Source organism: Dipodomys ordii, unplaced genomic scaffold (genome assembly GCF_000151885.1).
Source record: "Dipodomys ordii isolate 6190 unplaced genomic scaffold, Dord_2.0 Scaffold26, whole genome shotgun sequence".
NCBI lineage: Eukaryota > Metazoa > Chordata > Mammalia > Rodentia > Heteromyidae > Dipodomys > Dipodomys ordii.
The window spans coordinates 1,318,578-1,335,664 of NW_012267242.1; the positions used below are offsets into that span (position 1 = coordinate 1,318,578).

At 39.6% G+C, this 17,087-nt stretch overlaps 1 long non-coding RNA gene and 1 pseudogene across 1 annotated transcript; both read right to left on the reverse strand.

The window, feature by feature from the left end:
• Positions 1 to 4,917: 4,917 nt before the first annotated feature.
• On the reverse strand, positions 4,918 to 5,722 carry LOC105984849 (annotated as a pseudogene).
• A 1,162-nt stretch (positions 5,723 to 6,884) lies between these two features.
• Positions 6,885 to 15,338, reverse strand: LOC105984959. Its single transcript, XR_001175022.1, has 5 exons — positions 15,300 to 15,338; positions 12,823 to 12,894; positions 10,067 to 10,148; positions 9,598 to 9,673; positions 6,885 to 8,234 (listed from the first exon to the last, which is right to left on the reverse strand). It is a non-coding gene; the product is annotated as an uncharacterized LOC105984959 (long non-coding RNA).
• Between the last annotated feature and the right edge of the window lie 1,749 nt (positions 15,339 to 17,087).

Below are 17,087 nucleotides of genomic sequence, written 5' to 3' on the forward strand. Positions count from 1 at the left end.
TTTCCAACACGCTCAGGGCATTAAGCCTGATCTCCAGTCTACCTAAATCACAGGACTAGAACAAAAACAATCTGTAGTAGCTTGTATCGGGTCTTCGTCCATCCCATGAAAGACCGACGGGGTCCGAGGAAAGGTAAGTGCGGCTGCTGGTCCTGTTCCCCAGCCTCCCTTTAGCCCAGGAGACAATCAGATGCAGCAGGGAGTCAAATCAAGCAGGAACTCATTTATTAACACAGAGCAAGCGCTTTTTAAAGCAAAAGACCGGGTGGCATGGGAGGGGAGGAGCAGGAACCAATCACTGTAAAGATCACACCCTATCATGCACCTAAGCTTCCCCGGGGTGGTTATGCACTGAACGTAAAGCAAATCGGGCTCTGCCCCTCACCTCCCTCTCAGCGCCATCTTTGCTGCCCATGTGCTCTACATCTTGTAGAAGGGTCAATTGTTCACTTCTGGACTTCTTTCACTATAAAAACTTCGTTTTTGTGTGTGTGATGGATACTGCTGAAATCCACATGGAGTTGTTTATTTTTTATAGCCTGCCAACTGGGAAGGTTCCAATTTATGCCTCAGTCCCCTAATTTGTGTCCCTAAAGCCAGCAATTGTCCAAATCCAAGAGTAACCTCCCCAATGCATCAGAGTCTTTAGGACAAACAGGCCTCTGGGCTCTGCACTGGCTGTAGGAGAACTGAGGGACAGGACTCTGCCTATTATGCTCACGGCTTACAGATCCCATTCAACAATTTACCTCCCTGTATGGAAAAGAAGAGTATGGAAGAAGCATAATTGTCAGGTCGTGCTTGACAGTAAACATCCACCAGAAAGCAGTTCTCAGAGGCTGGTTTTCATACCTTGTAGACCCCATCCAGCAGTTTTCAAACGTAGGGGTGGGAGAGGGACTGTGGAAGTGATGTGATTAATATGTAGGACTCTCTAGCCTGACCGGTAAAAAAATACAAGCCTGCCAAGCAGGTGGGCTTAAAATTAACATTGGACAAAATGCAGGATTGAATATAGCTGCTCTTCGTGCTTTTAAGTCTCTTGGGGGAATTACTACGAATCTATGTGAGCAGTTTTGGTTTCCATATATTTCACATTTGCTTCTTATCACAGGATTGCTCTCTTGATCAGGCTGGAGCCTTCCCACCTCTGCATTCAAATGTCACTTTGGTTAATCCTATGGCCACCCTTTCCTGTATATACTGTCATTGCGTTGAAAGGCCCTTTTCAGATACACGTCACTTATTATATTATCTTTTAGTAAGAACTACATAAAATAAACCATATAGAGACAATACAAATTACCTGTGAAAAGGAATGATTGACTATAGTTTGCTCACCTTGATAAAGGAGGCAGGTATTGAGGAATATAAAGGACTCAGAGCATGTGTTGCTGTCTAGATAGCTCCTTTTGGGAACAACAAGTACAGAAAATTTAAAATAGATAAATGACAATTTGTTGTGACATCCTATGAAACAAATGCTAGAGATTCAGTCCCTTAATATTCTGAGAACTGTAAAAAATGCTGCAGGCAACCAAAATCTTATTCTTGGAACAAGAAAACAAATGTAGAAAGCAGAGGACCTTTATCTGGAGAACAGGTACTCATAGAAGCGTAACAAATGGTCAAGAATATGGTAGTCCTCGAGGTCCTTTTTGCTCTTACTTCATTAAAGAGAAGTACATTTCAACTCTATCTACTTTTCAATTCACATAAACAAGAAAACTGATATCTAACCAGTTGTCGATGACTCATGCTGGTAATTTTAGCTACTCAGGAGGCTGAGAAATGAGGATCACATTTCAAACCCAGATGGGCAAGAAATGTCATTAGACTCTTATTTCGAGTTAACTACCAAAAAGTTGAAAACAGCACTGTGACTCAAAGTGGTAGAGCACTAACCTTGAGCACAAAAGCTCAGGGACAGTGCCCAGGTCCTGAGTTCAAGCCCCAGGACCTGCACAAAAAAGAAGAAAGGAAGGGAGGGAGGGAGGGAAGGAGAGAGAGAGAGAGAGAGAGAGAGAGAGAGAGAAGAAAGAAAGAAAGAAAAAGAGAGAAAGAAGAGAGGGAGGGAGGGACAGAGGGAGGGAGGGAGGGGATAGGAGGGAGGAAGGAAGTGCAGGGAAGAAGGAAGGGGAGGGAGGAAAAGGAGAGAATGTAAGTAAATTGAAGTCTAAAATATGAAAGATATGTATTTTTAAATTGTATGGCCAAGGTAAAACTCAAATTAGAGGCACCATAGTATCAAACTAGAGGTTACAATATATATTATAACCTCTAAACACAGGAAAAATGCTTTCCTGATTTTGTTCAAAGGGCTAATAAATCAGTTATTTTGAAACTCAAAGTTTAAATTGATACTCATTCTGGACAGTTTGCTGATAGGCTATTAATAAGATGGGTTAGAATCTAAACAGAGTTACTGGGAACCAGCATGGGTAGATCAAGTGGGAAAAGATAAACAGGAGAGTTTTTTTGAGAGTTATTTTTAATTATGGATGACTTTGAATATGGGTCAAATGAAAATGAGGAAAAGAAGGAAAATCAAGAATATAATGTGTAGTTGGAAATCAAGGTGAAGGACAGTTGAGAATTTCATTATTACCATAGCTAAAAAGCATTTCATAAAAAGGATGCAAAATGTTCAATTTGAAGTCATTTGCATTAGTGTAAATTAGGCTTGTGTTAGATAATTTTATGAGCAAGTTCTAGGGAATTACATAACTGTTTATAGATCTTTAAAGAAAGAACAGAATTTCAGGCAAGTAGCTGCAGATGCACATCCATTAAAGCCTGAACCTGAATATGTGGGGACAAAAGATGAACCCTCACAGAGACTCAGAAACCTTAGAGAGGAGCCTGCGTTTCCTAGTGTTTGGGGTGACTTTATTTCGCTCCAAATAAAAGATCTACAACACACATGTGAGCGACATGAAAAAAAAAAATCCCAAGCATGAAGAGTTTCGTCTTGGTGTTAGAAATGATGGAATAGCTGGTGTGTCAAGATAGAATCAGAGGTTCCAATGTGACAAGAAAAAAGATAATCAAGTGCTGACTCGGGGTTGGGACAACAATGGAAGAAGAGTTGTAAATTTATAGATGGGGGAAAATTACACATATGGGGACATCAAAAATAAACTTTTGCTGATGGCTCACGCCTGTAATCCTAGCTACTCAAGAGGCCAAGACCTGAGGATTGGGGTTCAAAGCCAGTCTTGTGGTAAAGGCTGTGAGACTCTTATCTCCAATTAACTACCAAAAATGGCAGAAATTGAACTGTGGCTCAAGTGGTAGAGCAAAAGCCTTGAGCAGGAAAAACTCAGGGACAGTTCCCTGGCCCTTAGTTCAAGCCCCAGGACCAACACAACAACAACAAAAACAAAAAAATGAACTCTTCAAATGTAAGAGAAAACAATGCTGTGAATAACAAAGTCCTGAGGAGGAGACCAGGCAGTGGTTTGAATTACTGATTCACTTCAAGTTTCTGGCAGAGGAAAAGCCTGAGATCAGTTTCACAAATATTGACAACATTTTAAGAAAGTCATTTAAGAGACAGGTGCAGTAGCTCATGTCTGTAATCCTAGCTATTTGGGAGCCAGAGAACTGGGAAGGATTGCGAATCAAAGCCAGCCCAGACAAGAAGTTCACAAGACTCCCTCCCAAACAATAGCAGGAAGAGGGTGGTGTTATGTGCTTGTCATTCCAGATATACAGGAAGTGTAAATAGGAGAATCATTGTCCAGACCAGGCACAAATTTGAAAGTCTAATTTAAAAACAAGTAAATGAAAAGAGCAGAGGCATGGCTCTAGTGGTAGAAAACTTGCCTAGAAAGTGTGAAGTCCTGTGTCCAAACTCCTGCATGAATTTTTTTTAAATCTACAAACATTTAATTAGATATATAAGGATAACAGGGAAATAACTTATTATCAAAATAATAAGTAACATATCTACAGAGATGCAAACCTGCAGGAAAACTACGCAAAGTTCCTTCTTCAGTCTCAGTTTATTCCCTGACAAAGGATGAGACTAATCCACCGACCAGGGCTACGAGCCAGACCAATTCCCACTGGTTCAGACAAAATCTACTGTCTTTCTTTCATCCTTGCCCAATAGCAAATGATAAACTGGTATGCAATTACATGCTACACATACAGAAATATTTATAGACAATCATCTTTCCCTGGAAACATGCAGTTCAGAAACTCAGCCCCCTGGAGAGGAGTGAATACCACCAGAAAACAAGCAAGATACAAGGATCTGACTTCTGCTTATACAGATGATTCCCATTATTTAAAAGAGATTCATGCTTAAGCATGTTTATTTCTATTTATAAAAGGTCATTGCCTTGGGACTAGGAAGGTGGCTCAGTGGTAGAGTGCTTACCTCACACGCATGAGGCTCTGGGTTCAATTCCTCAGCACCACATAAATAGAAAAAGCCAGAAGTGGGAAGTGGCGCTGTGGCTCAAGTGGTATAGTACTAGCCTTGAGCTGAAGAGCTGAGGGACAGCACCCAGGCCCAGAGTTCAAGCCCCATGACCGACAAAAAAAAAAAACAGAAAGGTCACTGCCCTGACTGGGACAATGTTATGATTATAGATATTGCTTACTAGAGAAAATAGGCAGAACGGTGTGCCATACAGAAAAACACAAGTCTTTCAGAGTTAGCAAATTATACTCCTTGCCAAGCATTTCTGGCTTTTGTTTGTTATTGCTTGCAGGCAGTAGAACTCAGGGATTAGTGAATGCTGAAAGCACTCTTTCACTGAGTTTGGTCATCTTAAAGAATATATCTAAATTTAATATCCAAAGAAGAGGTAGAGGGAGGTAGACAGTTGAAGCACAGGCATTTCTGTGAGTTGAGTTCAGCTTCATATCTAGGCAAGGCCTGGAAGTTCCTCATGTTAAGTTCAGCCCGGACACAGTCAAGACAGGACATGCTCCAGAACTCCTTGTCTGATCAACTGTTCACATTTCCACCGAGGCAAAAAGTGCTGGCTATTTTTTTTAATAGGACTGAAGTGCCATCATCCTCTTCGAATTCTCCATAGTCTTTTAGACACTGCACTTCAATATATAGGCTTTTCGGAGGTTTCCTATCCTGTGTGATATCCAAACCTTCATTTCCTCCCAGTGACCTCATGTAAGTAGCAAGGATCTTTTTTTTTGGTCCAGTCGTGGGGCCTGAACTCTGGGCCTGGGCTCTGTCCCTCAGCTCTTCAGCTCAAGGCTAGCACTCTACCACTTGATCCACACCGCCACTTCTGGCTTTTTTCTTTTTGCTTATGTGGTGCTGAGGAATCGAACCCAGGGCCTGAGGCATGCAAGGCAAGCACTGTACCACTGAGCCACCTTCCCAGCCCCGCAAGGATCTTTTTATAATGATTGAACCACTCCATTTCTTCAGCAGACATGTGAAATCGTAAAGCATTTGGCAAGATGCTACCATATTCCCACCTGAGAGCTCTAATCCGAAGCGATTGGTCATACAAATAGGCTACAGTGCAGCGCCGATTTCTTAATGACAAAATTTGATGGTTGGTATCAGATCACCTCTTCCACCTGACTTTGTTTCATTCACATCAGACTGGTTTTGTTCATATGATGCTTTTGTCTCTTCTAGAACTTGTCTGATTCCATCCTCGTTGAAAGCAGGCAGCTGTCCCTCAGGCACGAGGTGCAGCTCGCAGACCAGCTCCATGGCTTTTTTGCCCAACATGGTGGACACGCCCTGGTGGCCTTGTCCAGTCAACCGCCGGGTCTCAGGACAAACAGCCGTGGGCTCCGGCAGCCTCACCCTTCTCGTTGGGCCCCTGCATGGATTTTTTAAGTCATATCATCATTCACATTAGTTCAGAGAAAATGAAAAATGATGTATGAACAGCTTCCTATGAAGCCTTGACTATTGTCATCTTTATTACCATAAACACTTTCTGAGGAAAACATGTATAGAGACCCTGACAGATCCAGTTGACTTAGCTCACTAATTACTAATGATTCATTTTACTCTCTCTCTTCCTCTCTCTCCAGGGCCTGGCAAGTATTAAGCACATGTTCTGTAAATGAAGTCTCCTCCCACCTTCAGCTTGATTAGTTCTTAATTTAAATAGTTCTTAATTTAAAGAGTCAAATGCAAGAAAGTAAAACATTTGCCAGAAAATAGAAGATATATTTTAGGGAAATTGGCTAAGGACTCCTAGTTCCGAGATTTGTTTTCAAGGTTCAGATTGAAAACCTGAAGTCAGGTAACCATGAGAATGGTCTGCAGTTAGGGAGGGTCAAGACAGAAGTAAAGGCACATGCCTGTAATCCTAGCACTTGGAAGCTGAATCAGGAGGCTTGTGGGTTGAAGATCTCCCTGGGCTACATAGAGAAACCCTTTCACCAAAAGGAAAAGTGAGGCAAGTCCAAAGGAATACACACTGAAAGGTAAGGCAGCCAATATCTATAGTAGAGAAGCAGGGAAAGTTCCTTACAACTTCTAGAAGGACCAGCCATCATATTGCCATTAATACTTGAGAATGTAAACTGTACAGTTGATGCATGAGTTAAAGATAAAACAGTAACCATAGCCAACACTTTAGACAATGTTCTAAGTACATAAATTAACTCATTCAAATTCACCCTATGTGTACCTACGAGGGAGACACAGTTATTGCAATTAATTATTGTGCACTGAGGAAACAGGTGCATACACATCTCAGAGAAATGGCAGACAAGATCAATCAATCAACAAGGCAGCCACTTGCAATGTTCTGCCTTAACAGGTGCATTTTTGTTGTTGGTAAATAAATCAGATCCTACCTTTTATAGCATAATCTTCAAATCTCAGACAGTCTGTATTCATACAATTTTCAGAATGCAATTGATAATATCTCTGCTAGAATTTATTATTGTAAATGCCTTTTGTGATTTGGCATCCACATGATTGTCTATGGTTTATTGATTGGATGTATCTTCTTCCAGGCACTGAGCATGTGGTGGGAAACAGATTCATGATGGTCCTAGTCTTAAATAGGGGCAGGAATAACCCACTTCAAAGAGACAAGGCAGGTAGAACTTAACCTCTCTTCTTCCTGAATCCTACCAGGATACTGTACTATCTTGGTTCACAACTGTGTGGAGTTCATCCTCGCTACTACCTCTGAAATTGTATGGTTTGTAGAGCTAGGTGCCTCTTCATTACATGCTGCTCTTCTGTTTTAGATGGTGATAATGGCTTCTTTCTTAATGGCTTCTTTCTTCTTTCTCCTTGCCATGGAAACTATTAGAGACATTCCTTTTTTTTCTCTCTCTCTTCTGTGTTCAGCCACTCTTCACATTGTTGCCAAGGAAAACCAGATAAGTATTAAGTGTAATATTACTTTAAATATCCTGTGTCTAGATAGAAAGTGCATGACTTTTATGACATTATTTTGAACTAGCTTTGGTCTCTTCTTGCATTTATCAAAGGATTTTTTTTTATCAGGATTGAGGTTCTTAAGAGTTTCAACATCAGATAGGAGAGTCCAGATAAGGTTTCTGGGGAACCTGGGAAAAGGGCAGTTTTATGGCATATGATTGAGTAAGGTCTGAAGATCTGACTATTTGGTGTCTCTTCTGTTCAATCTGATGCATTCCCTTTAACATCTCTTGTAGTGAACAACTGATGATAATAAATTGTTTTGGAAACTTCCTTAGTTTTATTTTATTCTCATAGGATATTATGGCTGGATTCAAAATGTGGAATTGACAGTTTTATTCTTTTAGGCACTTGAAAATATTGTTTATTTCCTTCGTGGCTCCCCTTTTCTGACAAAAAGGCCAAAGATGTTAAATGACTTTTACCCTGATATGTAATGTATTAATTTTTTCTGGATATTTTTACAATTTCCTCTTTATTTTTAGTAGTACGTTGTTATGTATTGTTGTTTGGCAAATAATTCCAAACTTCACATTTATTATTGCATGATTTCTGTGGAGCACAGAAATTATGGACATAGCTTTTTGGGTCATCAGGCCTTGGATCTCTCACAGGCTATATTCTTGTCAGGCTTGAGGGTGAAGAATCTGCACATGATTCACACAGCTATTGTGTATTCTGTTCCTTGTGGGTTGCTGGCCAGAAGTCTCAGGTTCTCACAAGCTATTGGCCAGAGGTCTTCCTTAGTTCACTGACACAGTCATCTTACAACATGGCACACACATCTTACAACATGGCAGCTTGCTTCATGAAAGCAAATAAAAGGAGTCTAGAGGGTATGAGAGAGAGAGAGAGAGAGAGAGAGAGAGAGAGAGAGAATCACAATTTTTATATCCTAATCATAAAAGTGGCATTCTACTAGTTTAGTCTTATTCTGTTCAACAGAAACAAGTTACTAGGCTCTTTCCATACTTCAGGGGAACAGATTATACAAAAGTGGAGTAAAAGGGAGCCCTGTCAGAAACTGTTTAGGCAGTTTGACTACGGTATACTAGACAGGGCTTCCTTTGTATATTTACCCCAGTTGACTCTTTTCTTCTTTCTTTCTTTCCTTCCTTTCTTCTTTCTTTCTTTCTTTCTCTCTTTTCTTTCGTTGATTGTGAGGATTGAACTCTGGGCCTGGGCACTGTCCCTCAGCTCTTCAGCTCAAGGCTAGCACTCTACCACTTGAGTCACAGCACCACTTCCAATTTTCTGGTAGTTTACTGGAGATAAGAGTCTCACGGACTTTCCTATCTGGACTGGCTTTGAACTGTGATACCCAGTCAGCCTCCTGAGTAACTAGGATTACAGGTATGTGCCACCAGCGCCCAGCCTAGTTGAGTTTTACTGAGTTTGTAAATGTATGTCTTCCACCAAACTAAGGATGTTTTGTTGCCACTAATATCTCACTTCCTACCCTTTTTCTTTTCTTTTGGGATTACAACTGCCTATATTTTGGCCCTTTTGATATTATTTCTGATGTTCTTAAGGCTCTATTAACTTTTTCAAATACATTTTTTTCAGAATGGAAAATTTCTATTGATCTAACTTGAAGTTAACAGAATCCTTTCTTTGTTCTTCTATAAAGTCTGCTTTATTAACTTTTCATTTTAGATATTATTATTATTGCCAGTATGGGGCGTGAACTCAGGTTGTAAGTGATATCCTTAAGGTTTTTTGCTCAAGGATAGTGCTCTACCACTTGAGTCACAGCTTCACTTCTTGCATTTCTCAGGGGCAGGGGGTGGTTAACTGGAGATAAGAGTCTCACAGTCTCACAGACTTTCTTGCCTGGGCTGGCTTTGAATCACAATCCTCAGATCTTAGCCTCCCACACAACTCAGATAACAGGCATGAGCCACTATCACCTGGTTCAGATATTAAATTTTTAAAGTTATAAAATTTTCCTTTTAGGGGGCTGGGAAGGTGGCTCAGTGGTAGAGCGCTTGTCTTGCATGTGTGAGGCCCTGGGTTTGATTCCTCAGCACCACATAAGCAAAAAGAAAAAAGCCAGAAGTGGCGGTGTGGATCAAGTGGTAGAGCACAAGCCTTGAGCTGAAGAGCTGAGGGACAGTGCCCAGGCCCAGAGTTCAGGCCCCACAACCAGACCCCCCAAAAAAATTCCTTTTAAAAGATAACAATATTATAACCTTTATTACTTATTTCTCCAAGTTCTTTAGCATAGTAGTAGCTTCAGAAAATCAAAGTGGTTGGGCCTCTTATAACCTCTGAAAAAAAATCTTTACTTAGAAGGTATTTAACAAAAAGTTAAAAGTTAACAAAAGTTTGTTGAGAACAAAGTAAAAGCAGTATCCAGCAAAGAAGCAAAAAATGGGTACTTGTTGGCTTATTTTGAGAAGTCAGGCACACTGATAAATTTGACTAGTGGAATATCAAGAGAAAGTATACATCTTAATTCACAGACAATGGAAGTTGTAAATCTGAGTGGCTAATTCACTCTAAGGGCCATCATAATTTATATATTTGAGTTTTAATGCCTTTGCATAGTCTCTTTCCCCTTCAGTGTGGACAGGATTTAAGACTTTCTTTTAAATAATATGATACAAATGCTACATGACACTCCTGTGTTATTTAAGACTATTTTGCCAACAGACTCACTTTTTACTTTCTCCTTCCTGGTTTGGTGAAGTTAATGGCAGTCCTGCATGGCAAGGAACTAGAGATGACCTCCAGGCTCCACCTAGGCAATAGCAACAACAATAAAAAGGTGGCGGGGGGGGGGGTCAAATTCTGCCAGCTACCCAAATGGACTTGGAAACTGATTTTTTTCCTACTGAGGTCTCTGAATGAGACTTGCCTAGATAACAAACACCTTGATTGTATCATTTCAAAGGATCTAGCTAAGCTATTCTTAGACTTCTCAGTTACAGAAACTGTAGAATGTATTTTTTTATTAAAGGCCACTAAATGTGAATAAACATTATGCAGTAATAGAAACCTAACACAATCTCCATAGTCATAGAATTTTGCTACCTTTTATTTTTCTGAGTTTTTTTTTTGTTTGTTTGACATGTGTGTGTGCCAGAACTAGGACTAGAAATCAGAGCCTGAGAGCTGTTCTTAAGTTTTTGTGCTCAAAACTAGTACTCTACCACTTGAACTATATAGCTCAACTGCCACTTTTTTTTTTTTTTTTTGGTGGTTAGTTAATTAATTACCTGCCCGGCCCAGCCTACCTTCAAACCACAATCCCCAGAACTCAGCCTCCTGAGTAACTAGGATTGTAGTTGTGAACTACTGATGCCCAGCTGGGAGTAACTTTCTTTCTTTCTTTCTTTCTTTTTGCTGGTTGAGGAGCCTGAACTCTGGGCCTGGGCACTGTCCCTAAACTCTTCAGCTCAAGGGGAGCGCTCTACCACTTGAGCCACAGCACCACTTCTGGCTTTTTCTGCTTAGGTGGTACTGAGGAATCGAAACCAGGGCCTCATACATGCAAGGCAAGCACTCTACCACTAAGCCACCTTCCTAGCCCTGACGGTAGTTCTTAAACCAATGTTTTTTAACCACTTGAGCAACAGCACCACTTCTGGTTTTCTGGTGGTTTATTAAAGGTAAGAGTCTCACAGACTTTGCTGCCTGGGCTGGCTTTGAACCGACATCCTCAGATCTCAGCCTTCTGTGTAGCTAGGATTATAGGCATTAGTCACTAGTAGCCGACTATCTTAAACCAATTTTTGTATTTAATATGTTGCTTCTGTTTTAAGAAATGAAATATTTGGCGGTAAGCAATATTGTAATTTAACCATCAAAACTCTGGGAAACACAAGAAAAGCATTTTTTAAATGATCTTGTACCAGTAGTTCTACTCTTGGAAATCTGTCCATATAAATAAAAAAACCCATTTAGTAAGTGTAGATAAATTTACTTTGTAAGTATTTTTAAAACAAATTATGTCAAAGTTGCAAAAGAGTTGAAACAATTTTTAATAAGTTTTGTTAAATTGATCTCTAAGAACACTATTAAAATTCACATTTCTACCAGTAATGTATATATCATTTTCTCTATCTCCTTATAATGTTAAATTTTTACCCATATATTTTAGTTGCCAGCTCTATCATTTATAACAAAATACTCTAGCCTAGGTGTCTTAAATAACAAAAATTTGTTTCCACAATCCCGAAGGCATTTGTTCTCAGGAAAATATGGTCAGTAATCTCAGATAAGTTAATATATGTTATGCTTTGAATAATATGTAAGGAAGCACAGGATGGTAATCTTTTAGAATCTCTCTTGGAATCATATTTTTTATTTATGTACATTGATATTTCAATGAATCATGTAGTTGGAAAATCACACAGATTGGAAAGCAAATTATGCAGACATCTAAAAGTTACATATGAATATGTGCTAAAGTTCTGGCTACTTGGGTTTCTCGTATGCAAAGTGAACTGTATTCATTTATTTAGTAAATACTATTTTAAAGTGTCTGTGTTATGTTGGAGTCTAAGAGTTAGGCTAAGTAAATCCATTGCCTTCAAAGAGCATTCACTATAGTTATACTGAAAAGGGACCTTGTTTGCATGTTTTAATGTATGATGCACCTATGACCTGTCCTGCATGACTAAACTGTACAAAATGATATGATGGAAAAGTTGGCAGCAGGGACTCTATTTTAGGTAAGATAACAGGAAAGGCCTCTAGGGAAAGTGCGTTCCCTCTAGGGAATATTACAGAAACAGAAAAAAGACTAGGGCTATGTTTCTATGCACTTATGACAATGACTGCAACCTTTGCTTGTCCTAAAACTGTAGAAGCATAACCTAACCTACAGTTCTGATGTTCTCAACTACTTATACCTAGTTATTATAAATTCCTTGTGTGATGAAAATGTCCATAAGGGAATTTCTCTGCAGATTCAGGGTGATCAGCAAAAGTGAGTCACTGAAGGCTTTAAATGACACCTGGTTCAGATCCTAGAGTATTAGATGTGCTTTGGAAAAATTCTTTTATATTGGGAATGTAACTGTATTCTCTTCCTAAAGGCAAAGTCAATATTCAATACGAAAATGTAACTATTATTTTCTAGGTACACTCTTATCTCTTTGACGCCCCCTGCTGTGGTATCCTGCTAACTACAGAAATATATTAAACCTAGAAGCAGGCAGCTCTGGTTTTTGAGAATACGTTTCAAAGCCTGGCTTCTAATGACGTCATCCTTTCACAACTCTCTGGGTTATAAAATGTTTATGTGAAAAACCCACCAAAAATTTTTTTCATCAAAAGCTAGATCCTTGTTAAACTTATTTTTTCTTTAATCTTAGAATACAGCATGTGAAAATATGTAAGAACAGGCAACAGATGCTTTGTTCTTCAACAAACCCCTAGATGCCTGCAGAGTTGATACTTAAAATTACCATGACACTCAAGTTGGGAAGACCTTTCTTCTTGTTTCAAAGTATTTTCACATCAGTCTCTTACCAAAGCACCTGGAGAGATATGAGGAGAAATGAAAACTGAGAAAGGGATAGATGAATAATTGGTATTCCAGAAGGATTTTTTTCAAGAAGTTGGAATATTTTTAAATATTGTTTCAAGATACATTATCCTCATACTCAATGCTGCATAAGAAAGTAACTTACAAAAATTTTAAAGTGACTGTAAAATTATCTTCAGACCTCTTAATATGGATTGTTTCATTAATCATGTAACAGTATTTATAGGACGTTTGTATAAATGTAGCACATGGTACATCTTTGTTGTCAAATCATATTAAGAAATCATTTTTGACCATTAGTTTTATGGTTTGTAATCTCTCAGTTTTTCCTAGTATCTCTGTCTCCTTTTTTTCTTTTTTGGTACTGAGGGCTTCACTCTTGCTAGGCATATGCTGTACTGGCTGAACCATGGATCACTGCTCTGGCTATTTTTTAGGTAGGGTTTGACTTTTTGCAAGGGCCAGTCTAGACAATCTTATTCATAATTATTTATACTTCCTGACATGACAGGCTCATACCACCATGCCTCTCTTTTGCTCTTGAGTTGGGGTTCGCATAAACTTTTGGGGGGGTCTGGGGCTTGAACTCTGGGCCTGGGGGCAGTCCCTGAGTTCTTCAGCTCAAGGTGAGCATTCTACTTCTTGAACCACAGCACCACTTCAGGTTCCCTGGTGGTTAATTGAGGAGTCTCATGGACTTTCCTTGCCCGGACTGCCTCCTGAGTAGCTCTTAGGCATGAGCCACAAGTGCTCAGCTCTCGTAAACTTTTTGCCTGGTTTGATCCCTCCTGATCTCAACCTCCCACACAGCTGGTATGATAGGCATATGCCACCATGCCCATTGGTTGAGATAGTCTGACTTTTTTTCTTCTTTGGGGGAGGGGGAGCAACCTTGGGCTATGATTCTCTGGTTCTCTACTTTCTGAGTAATTAGGATGGGTGTGAGCCACTGGTTGCCTGGCTTGCCTAGTTTATTAAAAAAATAAATAAAATTGCAAAAGTTCTCAGATTTGTAAGTGCAGTGGTCAATTCCTTGTCTTCATTGTGTTTAAGTGTCAGGAGTTTAGAATGCAGGTGGTCACTCTGACTCCTTTTATTTCTTGCTCCATTCTTCTGGCTTTCTTCTAACTTCAGTTTCCTTTGCAAGCTTCTCCAAATCTTCAGCTCTTGGAGTGGCCCAATGCTTGGTTCTCAATCTACAATTCACAATCTTGTCATGGCTCTAAAGAGTACGTGTATGCCAAGGATTCTCAACCAGGGCCATGCTTCATGGAGATGGCACAGTCCTAAGGTCCTTACCCTCAGAAAGGGACTGCAGTTGTTTTAATACTGTTGTCACAACCTTGAAATTCTGAATAGTTTTTTTTAACAAAGGTTCATTTTCAGTTTGCTTTGGGTCCTGAAAATTGCGTATCCTTTATCTAGTACTATATATCTAAACACTAACCCCCTCTCCCGACTTGTAAATCTATTTCACATCTCTACCTGGATGTCCAACAGACATGTCCATCCCAACAAGATCAAAACTTAACTCTTCCCCATACCTATTCCACCTCTAGTTGTCCCCACTTTGGTAGCTATGTTTCCAGTTGCTCAGATTAAACATTTTGGTGGCATTTTTTAGTACGTTATTTTGAATATACTCTACCACCAGTCAGCCAATCATGTTGATTCTAGCATCAAAACATATCCAGCAGCCATCACCTTGCGTCATCTTGATCTAAGCCACCATCTTTTTTTCTGGATCACTGCAGTAGTTTCATGCTACCCCATATGTAGGTTACATATGGGTTACCCCCACGTCTTTTATGTAGGCCTCCTGTCTTTTATCCTGATTTCTTGTCTCTTCTCAACACAGGAGCTACTGTGGCCTCCTTAAAAATATAAGCTAGATGATATTCTTCTGGTCAATCCCTCCAGTGGCTCCCCATGTAACTCAGAATGAAAAATCATTTTTGAGGAGTCTTGTCTACCACTATCACTGACCCCAGACAATTCTCTCTTTTTTCACGCTCTTACTCACTCTACCCATGTACCTTGGCTTCCTTGCTTTTTCCTAAAATGCCAGGCTTGCCATCAGGTTCCCTTACCAGGAATGCTTGTCCCCTACATCTTCATGGCTAACCTAAGAATCTTCTCCATTGTCAATTACTTTTCTAGACCTACTCAGACACATCCTATCAAAAATTTTAACCCACACACACCCAGCATTCTCAGTGCCCTTTATTATGCCCTACATTTTTATGGTTTAGGCTTTAAAAAAAATTATAAAAGGGAGTTTCTTTGAACTTTCATATATGCATACAGGGAAACTTAATTGGACTCATTGCACCTATGATTTTAATATCTCAATCTGTAAGATGTTGGATGTTTCACAGGGGGGTTCAAATAACTTACAAGGAGGCTGGAATCTGAGGATTGTGGCTTAAAGCCAGCCCAGGTCAGGAAGTCTATGATTCTTTTATCTCCAATTAACCACCCAAATTATGCATGATTCAAGTGGTGCTAGCCTTGAGAAAAAAAAAAAGTTCAGGGATAGCACCCAGGCCCAGAGGAACCAAAAAAAAAACAAACAAACAAAAAAAAAACAACTGTCACTAAGATCTAACTTCTTGTGCAAGCATTTGAGTTTTAATTCAGTGGACTTCTCTCCTGCCCTGGTGATGGTTTCTCATTGGCTCTCTAGCCCTTTGCTTTCAGTAAATCACTCTCCTATTCTTTTCAAATTTCTCTTGCCTCCCCTGCTTCCCAGCCACACACGTGGATAATTGTCCAGGTCATTTATTGAAATGGCCACTTTTTCCTCCACAGTACTAAAGCATCCCCTCTGTATAAACTACCACAGGTCAGCTTCTTTAGTGCTGGGATTTCAGGCATGTGTCACCACAATGAGCCCATTAGTCTACTTTCTATATACCTTTATGTCAGTACCACACTGGATTCATTTTTGTGGGTTTTTATTTTGTAGGTTTCATGTTATTTTTCTGCTAAATCACCAAGCTTTGTTGTTCTTCCAATCTCAATTATTCATTTTTATCCCCCTCCCCCCACCCCCAACATTGAGGATTGAAGTCAGGCTTCATTGTGCAAAGCAGGCACTCTTGATCCATCCCTCCAGCCCATTTGCCAGTTATTTTTGAGGTATAGTCTCAATTTATGCCTAGGTTGTGATCCTCTTTCTTGTGCTTCCCCACAGGGCTGAGGATGTTAGGGTCCAGCCATTGTTCTTTTCCAGTAGCTAGGCTAACAGGAGCATGACACCACAGCCATTAGCTGGGATGGAGTCTTCTAAACTTTTATGCCCGGGCTAGTTTTGAACTGTGATCCCCTGATGACTCCCAAAAAGCTTGGATTACAGGATTGAACTACTGTGCCCAGCTTTGACTATTCTTGACTACCTCAATTTCCATATAAATTTGATCAATTTATATACAAATACCCATATAACCTAATAGAATTGGCATTACAGTAAGTCAGTGGATTTAGTGAGTAGAATGGACAACTTTACAATACTGTCGTCCAACTCATAACCATAGTAGATCTATTCATTTACTTGGGTTTCTCTAATTTTTCTAATAGTATATTTTCTACAGAGAAAATATACTATACAGCCTTAGACAAAATTTATTTCTTAGTAGATTGAACCATGGCCCCAAAATAACTCCGGAAGATCTAAATGCCACCTTACATGGATAAAGGTCTTTGTAGATGGGATCAAGGAGTCCTCACAAATGCCATCACAGTATCCTTATATTAAAATCATACACAGGAGAGTGAAGAAAAAGAGGTTAGTTATGTGGTTTCAAGCCAAGAAATAACAGCAGATAACAGCAGACACCAGAAACTGAAAAAGGCAGGGTACAGATTTGCCCCTCTGACATCTTGATTTCAGTCTGCTAGCCTCCACTACCAGAACGTAAGTGTTTTAACCCGTTTGTGGTAACTTGTTACAGCAGCCAAAGAAAACTAATAGATATTTGATGCTTTCAACGCATTTGTGTAGTTGTAACCTGAAAATAATTTTCTAATTGCTTAGTGCAATTGATAAACTGATTGTATCCAGCAACTTGTTAAATTCGTTTAATACTAATAATAGTGGATTGTTTTATGTATAGACTATCATGTTATCTTGGAATAACAGTTATCTGTCTTTCCAATCCTTACATATCTTCTTTTCCATAATTT